The 7,631-nt window shown below is 44.9% G+C and overlaps 1 protein-coding gene across 2 annotated transcripts in view; it reads left to right on the top strand.

Moving 5' to 3' along the window:
• Window positions 1–225: 225 nt before the first annotated feature.
• The window catches only part of LOC311002324 (C-terminal-binding protein 2), a 94,509-nt gene continuing 87,103 nt past the window's right edge, over window positions 226–7,631 (top strand). For both annotated transcript variants that reach the window (XM_083993661.1, XM_083993660.1), the window contains exon 1: window positions 226–578. The gene's annotated coding sequence lies outside the window, so the exon portion shown is untranslated. The remainder of the gene's footprint in view (window positions 579–7,631) is intronic.

Here is a 7,631-nt window from a genome sequence, read left to right as displayed (position 1 = left end):
CATGTGTGTGTGTGTGTGTGGTGGAGGAGGAGGAGGGGGAGGAGGAGGAGGAGGTGCGGAGGGGGGCGGGCTCCTTCGTCTTCTTGGTTTATGTCATTGGTTTAAACGACCCAAGACCCCGCCTTGATAAAAAAGGAGAGTTAGACAGTGTGACTACAGCCAAAGAGAGAGAGAGAGAGAGAGAGAGAGGGAGGGAGGGAAAAAAATAAAGCAGTGAAACAGTTAGACAGACACCTACTCGGCGTTTACACTCGGCCGTATTTTAAATAAACAAGGACGCGTATCAACACATTGTAGCCTCTACCCCTTGGTCGCCTATCACTCCTCTGTATCCAGTCGGTTCTTCAAAGAAAAAAAGAGAGAAGGAAAGAAAGAAAAGCAAGAGAAGAAGCCGCTTTTGTAGCGCGCGCGGAGGATTAATAAGGTGGAATCAGAATTTACTCCAAATCTTCCCATGAAACATTTCTCGCCGAAGCGGATGATGCTGCCGCCGCCGCCGACTTGCGCCTAAAAAAAAAAAGAAAAAGAAAAAGAAAAAAGTCGGCTTCTCAACTTACGATTTGACATCATTCATCCAGGTAAGACTGCAATTTTTTTTGTATTACAGAAGCGAGCACAGCAGCAACAACGCCGCTTTTTTTTTTCGCGTTTCTATCCACAGTTTGTGTGCTTCGAACGGGAGTTAGCAGGGACTGGCTCACCGTCGGGTTTCAGGTCCGCATACACGGCTCTGACCATGTGTGTCCACCTTACTGCGCCATGAAGATGGGGGGAACGGTCGGGGTGGGCTGTAGCCTACACACAACACACACATGCACATACACACAGCAACACACAGGGACGTTATTTGTGACCACGTTAAACCCTGGTCTAACTGTCAAATGTGGGGCACGAATAAGCCCGCGTTTCCCTCCAGTGCTGCCATTAGTGTCCCTCACCTTTCTGTTTGCAAGGGTATTCGGTTGAAGAAGACGGGGGACTATATTGTTTTTTTTGCACGCAGGCAGCGAGACCCCCGCACGGAGAGACAGAGTGTCTGTGTCGGTTAAAAGAAAATAGGAAGTGCATTATTAGAGTGTGTGTTGTGTGGTCGTGGAGTTGTAGCCCCTGTAGGCGCTATGTGTGTGTGTGTGTTGTGCTTTCCAGTCAGGCTATTTGCGCAGAAATCCTCTAATACCTCACACTTGACCCGGCTGACAGAGTTTTTTTGGAGACAAAATAGTGTTGTGAAAGACGTCATCCCGTGTAATCTTAAGCGCTGCTCGCTGCTTAGCCTGTGTGTGCATCAGTGCCCCCCCCTCCCTCCTTTTCCAAAACACAAGTCATTACAATGGAGCACATCTGCTGTCCTAGCTGCATCACAAAGTCACTGACCTTTTTTTTTTTTTTTTTTTTACATTTATGTCTTGTAGCACAATTTCTAGACTCCTCTTGAGGAGTTTTTTTTTTCAAGAGGCTCTCTAAACTTTCTGTCATCACATTGGACATAAATGATAAAAGCCAGTGGATCAAACACCGTGTGCATGTGATGACATTTTGCCCCCCGAGGAATCCCACCTCAAAGGATTTTGTGGTGTAGTGTGGAGATGCAGATCTGCAGGTGGTGGTGGTGGTGATGGGGGGGGGGGGGGGGGGACACTGCTACAGTACAGTGTGGAGTTGGAGAAGTAGTCGATCCTCCTCCTATACGCTCCTCTGGTTGTAATTGTGAGCGAAAATGCAAGTTTAAAACAGACCCAGTCCTCATGTGTTTCTGGGGATACCCCCACCCTCCCCCCTCCTCCCTCCTCCCTACTGTGATCCCTCTGGAGGCTCCAGGAAGTGACTTTTTATGGGAAACCACTGGAGGGGAAATAATGGACTACTTTCTGTATAGTTCTCACCCCTGGACACTTTGCAGCATTTTCTTACCCCAGTGGATTTATCTTGTTTATCGTCACACAGCTGATATTTACAGCGGTGTGTTTAGCACCACATGCTCAGCTGTGTTAACTTAAAAAATGAGTCAGGAAAGTGCATCTTATGTTTACAGCCAGTGGTAGGTGCCGACAGTGTATGAATGAGCTGCTAATTGCCTTGTGTTAACTTGTTAATTACACACTCTAAAGTATTCTTATACATTATTGGGCTAATTAATTCACTGATTACTGTGAAAATATGACAACAGCACACTTGTTGGATTAATGAAGAACCGGAGTTATCTTAATTTCTTATTAAAAACATCGCTGTCAGTGTCACTCATTTGCTCTCGTTAACTAAGATGATTTCTGTCCTCCCAGTGCAGGCGAATAAAAACACAATCTCATCTAAGAAGTTGAATTGTTTTATGTCACTTTTAGTCACAACACGGCAAAGTCAACAGCGAGATATTTAATTTGATTCCAGCGAGCTGAATAGGTGATGACCTTGGTAAAGCAGCTCTTTGTCTGTCTTATGGGTGCCCATTTGTATGTATTGGCTGAGGGAGGGGTGAAAGGGCTGAGAGAGGGGTGTGTGTGTATGTGTGTGTGTGTGTGTGCCTGAAGGAATATAAGGCCACTACAGATGTGTGCAGCTTGTACATCTGCTCTGTTGTCGGCCATTGTCAAGGAAGCAGTTAAGATGGTGGGCAGCTCGGCGACAACAGAGCTCCCTTGTCAGAAAGCTCCATTAAACTGCTCCAGTCACAAGTGCAGCAGGGAAGTGGTCACAACACTGAGCAGTGTTCTTTCTCCTCACATGCCAGGTACATTCACAATCATTACTGGTCACAGCACTGTCTGTTTTTTTCCCTCTTTCTCCTGCAGACAATCAATTCTTCATTCATAACCAACAAACTTGCTATACATAAGTTAAGATAGTGATAGTTTTTTTTTTTCGAGGAAACACTCCCCTTTTTTCCCCACTTACCTTCCCCCCATTGTGAGACAGTTATAATTTAGAATGGGGACTGTCGCTGTTTCCAGAGAGGAAATTGAACAGACTCAGTTAGTCGACCCCGTGAAGAGCCTGCCCTCTGCCATCCTCTCCCGTGTTGCCGAGCAGCACCCTATCACTCAAGGCAATTGAACGTCTCTGAGGGGACCTCTGTTAGCCCCGTGCAATATTTATTACCATCCATCATCCCGAGCCTCTCGCTCTACGGGTGAATAACAGTGGCTGCTAAGTTCTGTGTTAAAAAGTTCCCCTCGCCAGCCGACCATTAGAGGGGGATTTATGGGAGCAGCTTCCCTGGAAGTGCTGCGGAAGCGAGATGGAGCATGTTTCAGAGTCACCGCGTATATATACCCTTACCCGCTATGGGCTGTGGTACCAGATATGTCATGGATGAAATTCTGACTGGTGCTGTGCTGGTGGAGCGCTGCCTGAACGTCTCTTTTCGATTGCAACTTTTGTCTTTTTTATTTATTTATTTATTTATTTTTATTGTTGCTCAAATTAGTCAACTGGCTGAGAGCGGATCCACCACTTTGGTAATTGACTATTTACCAAACTAAAATGCCAAACATTTGCCTGTTCCAACTCGCTCAAATTTCAGGATTTTGTATTTTTTTTATATTGTTGCAAATTGGATACTTTTGGTCAGTTCCAATATTTACAGCATCATGAAAGCAAATATCTCTACAGTATGTGTTTTGTGTGCAGTTATTTCCCTTGAAGCAAGTCTTTTCTAGTGGCAGAGGTAGTAAAGATAATGATCTAATATTCAACCACCATCTTTAATAAGGATCATTTTAATGTATGCGTACCGTGCTACAGCGCTGGTAAATCCTGCCTCACGTCCTTTGAATGAAAGTGAGTGCATGTTGTGTGTGAAAATTAGTATATCTCTGTGTGCTCACTACCTCTTGATATAGTCTTTGATCCTGCAGAGATGAGACGGATTATATATTTCTTTCCAAGTCTTTCCACTCTGTTGAGATTGTTTGTTTGTCAGAGTTGAAAACAATTGGGATGAACCTGGTATAGCGAGTGAAGCTGCGGGGACGTGGGGCAGCGCTGTAAATGAATGCCTCGCTGTGCTTCTTTTAGGTCAATTTGAATATGTGCTTTTAATTGGTCTCTGAAGGCTGAGACTTCTCTTCTCTTTTCTGCCTTCCTCAAAAGTGTCTGCATGATGTGACTGTGTTGAGCTGAGGAGCCCCGGAGCAACGGTGTTCATTTGAAGCCTGGTGAACATGCTCATTATCTCCAACCAAAGGCAAGATTGATTTAGCTGAAAGCCAGGGTAATTTTTTTTTTTGAAAAGAGAAAAAAAAAAATAAAAAAAACCACGGAGGTAGAACTGTAAACTGATCAAGACAGTAATTCCTGACGCGGATCGCTCTCGGTCAAAGCGGATAAGTTTAAAACAGAGCGCCGCAGTGGAAACTACTCAGTATCCTCACCACTCACAGCAACTGAGGGGCGTCATCAGTCAGCCGGAGCTGCTCTCTCATGGCTTCAAAACTCCCCTAACCTTTAGAAATGGTATATTGGAGAGATATCTCAAAGAAACATTTTGCTTGTCATACCCATTTCTTTGCTTTCTTTTCTCCTGAGGCGTTCTGCATCTTTGTTTTTCCTCCACTCATGGTAGATAGAGTCAGTGTGTATGTGTGTACTTGGTGAGGGTTGGAGGGGAGGGCTGGTATGTTTCTTTTTTTTTTTTTCCCTTTCCCCCTCTCTGTCATCTCTTACTCTCCCATCGCTGTAATTTCATTGACAGTGGCAGCGATTGTGTTTTGTGGAGCTACACAGGGGTAAAGGATAATTGGAGCCGTGGATGTCTTTTTCATGGTAACGTTGGGGGAGAGTGGAACCCTGTGCCAGAGCCATTCTCTGCGTCGCACAAAAGGGACGAGATCCAGCGATAGGGCTAGCATAAGAGATCTACAGTATTCTCTAACACAAACAGATGTATTTTATGCTGCACGAAACTCGTAAAAAGCCGAACCCCCTCGTGGGTTTCCGTGCCGGCTAGCAGATAGGAAGTTTTCCGCTGCTATTGGCTTGGATGTTAACAGTCACTCTGGGCTTTTATCTTGTACTCACTCTACATTAGTATCAGGGGGAAAGTGAGGTGGCCATGTAGTAAAGTGGAAGTGCGGTGTCTTTCAGCCATGTAAAAGGTCAAGTGACGCTTGTACTTTTGGCCCCGGTAGACGATGTCAGACAGTCCTGTTAGCATTAAGGTATGATGTCGTCGGGCAAAGCAGCAGCACAGCAATTAGAGTTATTAATTATTTTCTTACAACTTAATACTCTTTCATTTAATGCATATTAATTGATGTGCTCCTGAATCCGCACTCACATAATCCACCAAGGATTTCTCAAAGGCAAGCACAAAAGACTTTTATTATCTTAAGGAGGAAGTGGTCTTTTGGGACGTAAAGTGCCCCTGCTCAATTGTGTATTACATTATGAAACAGACGTAAGTGAAATGAAATTACAACGTATCATCGGCACGGCGAAGGATCCTATTGAATAATTACCTCGGCGGAGCCATTGTTGTAATGTCAGACTCGTTCTTTTGGATGTGATGGAGGGAGGGTGGGGTGGTTTTTATGAAGTACTCATGCAAGGGAGTAAAAAGCAGTTTCAAGGTTAAACTGTGTGAAGGCCAAATGTTTGGGGAGGGTGGATTAATTTCATGTCCTATAATGTGATTTGCAATATCTCCTCCTCTCCTGCCCTTGGTTTCTTTGGAGATGTGTGAGCCTGATGAGAGCTGAGGGCACAAGAGGGGGGTGGGGGGGGGGGGGGGCCGCCGTAACTACCACCTGCATGTATAAGTGTGTACAGGACCACTAAATGGAATTATGGGAGAGATGGTGCATGCTTACAAATTCACCATCATTCCCAGACCCCGGTCTCATTACTGAATACAAATTCAGTGGTTATCCTTCTGGCGCGCAGTGGAGAAAATTAGCTGTCTCTCATACATACGCTGAAAACGCACTCACATACATAAATACATACAAACGCGCAAACACAAGTTGAAGGGGTTGGGGTTGGGGTGGTTCCAGGAAGATCACTGTGTGTCATTAATTACAGGGCAGGCTTTTGAAAGAGAGGGAGAGAGAGGGGACCACCGCGTTAGCAGCAGCAGCAGCAGCAGCAAGATCCCCTCGCTGCACGCTCGGCCCTGAGAAGCCCCCGCTGTACTTCAACTCCTTTATCGCACAGCATCTGCAGCTTATCTTCCGCGTATCTGCATATCAGCCCCGGCCAATGAAGCTGTTGCGTTGTGTCTCGTTTTCTCTGCAAATTCTAGGCAACACAAATGTCTTTCTAGATAAGCGTGTGTTTTTTTTTGTATACAGCTCCATTAACATAGATAAATTTGAACAAGCACGAGGAAACCGCACAGTATGTGTGTGCGATGGCGCGGAAGTGATAAGATCGGTGATTGAGGTCAGAATAGGTAGGTGGGCTTTGGCTGTTTGTGCAGGGTGGGGGCACTTTAAGCATTTCCTCACTGTCATTTTAAATCGCCACATTCAGGAAACCTCTTCTGACATACTGTGTATCAACACTGATGGAAACCAATTAGATGTCCACCAGCACTGCTGAGATCAAGCAACTACATTATGACTTGAGATACATATATATGTACTGAGATCATCATTTAATAAGAAACTTGCAAACTCCTGAATGGAACGGGCATTTTAACGATCAAGAATTAAACAATAATTTCATTTGACTGAATATGTAGCACACGGAGACGGATACATTTCCGTGAATGTGTTACATTTGAGGACCGAATTTCTCAGAACATTTGACAACATCATGTGGCATTGATACAGTTTAGTTACGCTGCTCACAGTAAATTCCAACCACACATTTTCTCAGTCTGACCTGCAGTTTAAAACAGCTGTAAACTGAAGTGAAAGTGCAAATTAAGAAAAAAAAGACAGAGAAAGAGATAATTTGCAGCTACTTTCCCATGTTGCTGTTCCAGTTTGATCCCAGGTGAGGTAACACCGACACAGTGACACGTCAGTGAAGTGGTCTTCTTGCCCAGGACTGTTTTTATGTCTTACCATTACTATATGGTCTTGTGACTTAAACCGTAGCTAATCCTGTCCAAGTCGTTTTCCCTTTACCACCCCAACCCCCCTCCTTTTTTGTCTTCAATTTGGTATGGCTAGTTCCCCCATTACAGCCACTGTTGTTCCTGCTCCCTGTGTAGACGACCATGTGACAGCCATGTCTTTTCACCTGATGGAGAAGGGGAGTCACACTGAGGCACATGCAATCCTGCAGGATGCAAGCAACTGCTGTGCATGCAGCCTGACCTGTGGGAGCAGAGACGTGATTCCTCCTCACTTTTCTGCCTATGAAATTTGCCAAAATATGTCTGTAAGAGCGTACAACCGACTAGTATTAGTTGTAGCTGCATACCTGGTCTTTGTATTAGTGACAATAAGCATACCTGTACATCTGGGCAGAATTAAAGGGGAACTATGCAGGGTCGGTCACTTTTTTGCCGTTTTTTTTTTCTCTCTCTAGAGTTTCGGAGTGCATATTTTCACTGTCGTAAAAACTCCCTGCTCCCCGCCCGGTCATGTGCATTTATTTTCAATGTAGCCAATGAGAAGGCGATCTGTGGAGCGATTGCATACGGAAGTGGGCAACTTTAACAAGAGATTACGGATTACCGGCCGTGT

Source organism: Trachurus trachurus (assembly GCF_905171665.1).
Source record: "Trachurus trachurus genome assembly, chromosome: 19".
Taxonomy (NCBI): Eukaryota; Metazoa; Chordata; class Actinopteri; order Carangiformes; family Carangidae; genus Trachurus; species Trachurus trachurus.
Note: the sequence above shows the minus strand (reverse complement) of the source record. Positions and strands in the feature narration are given on the sequence as shown.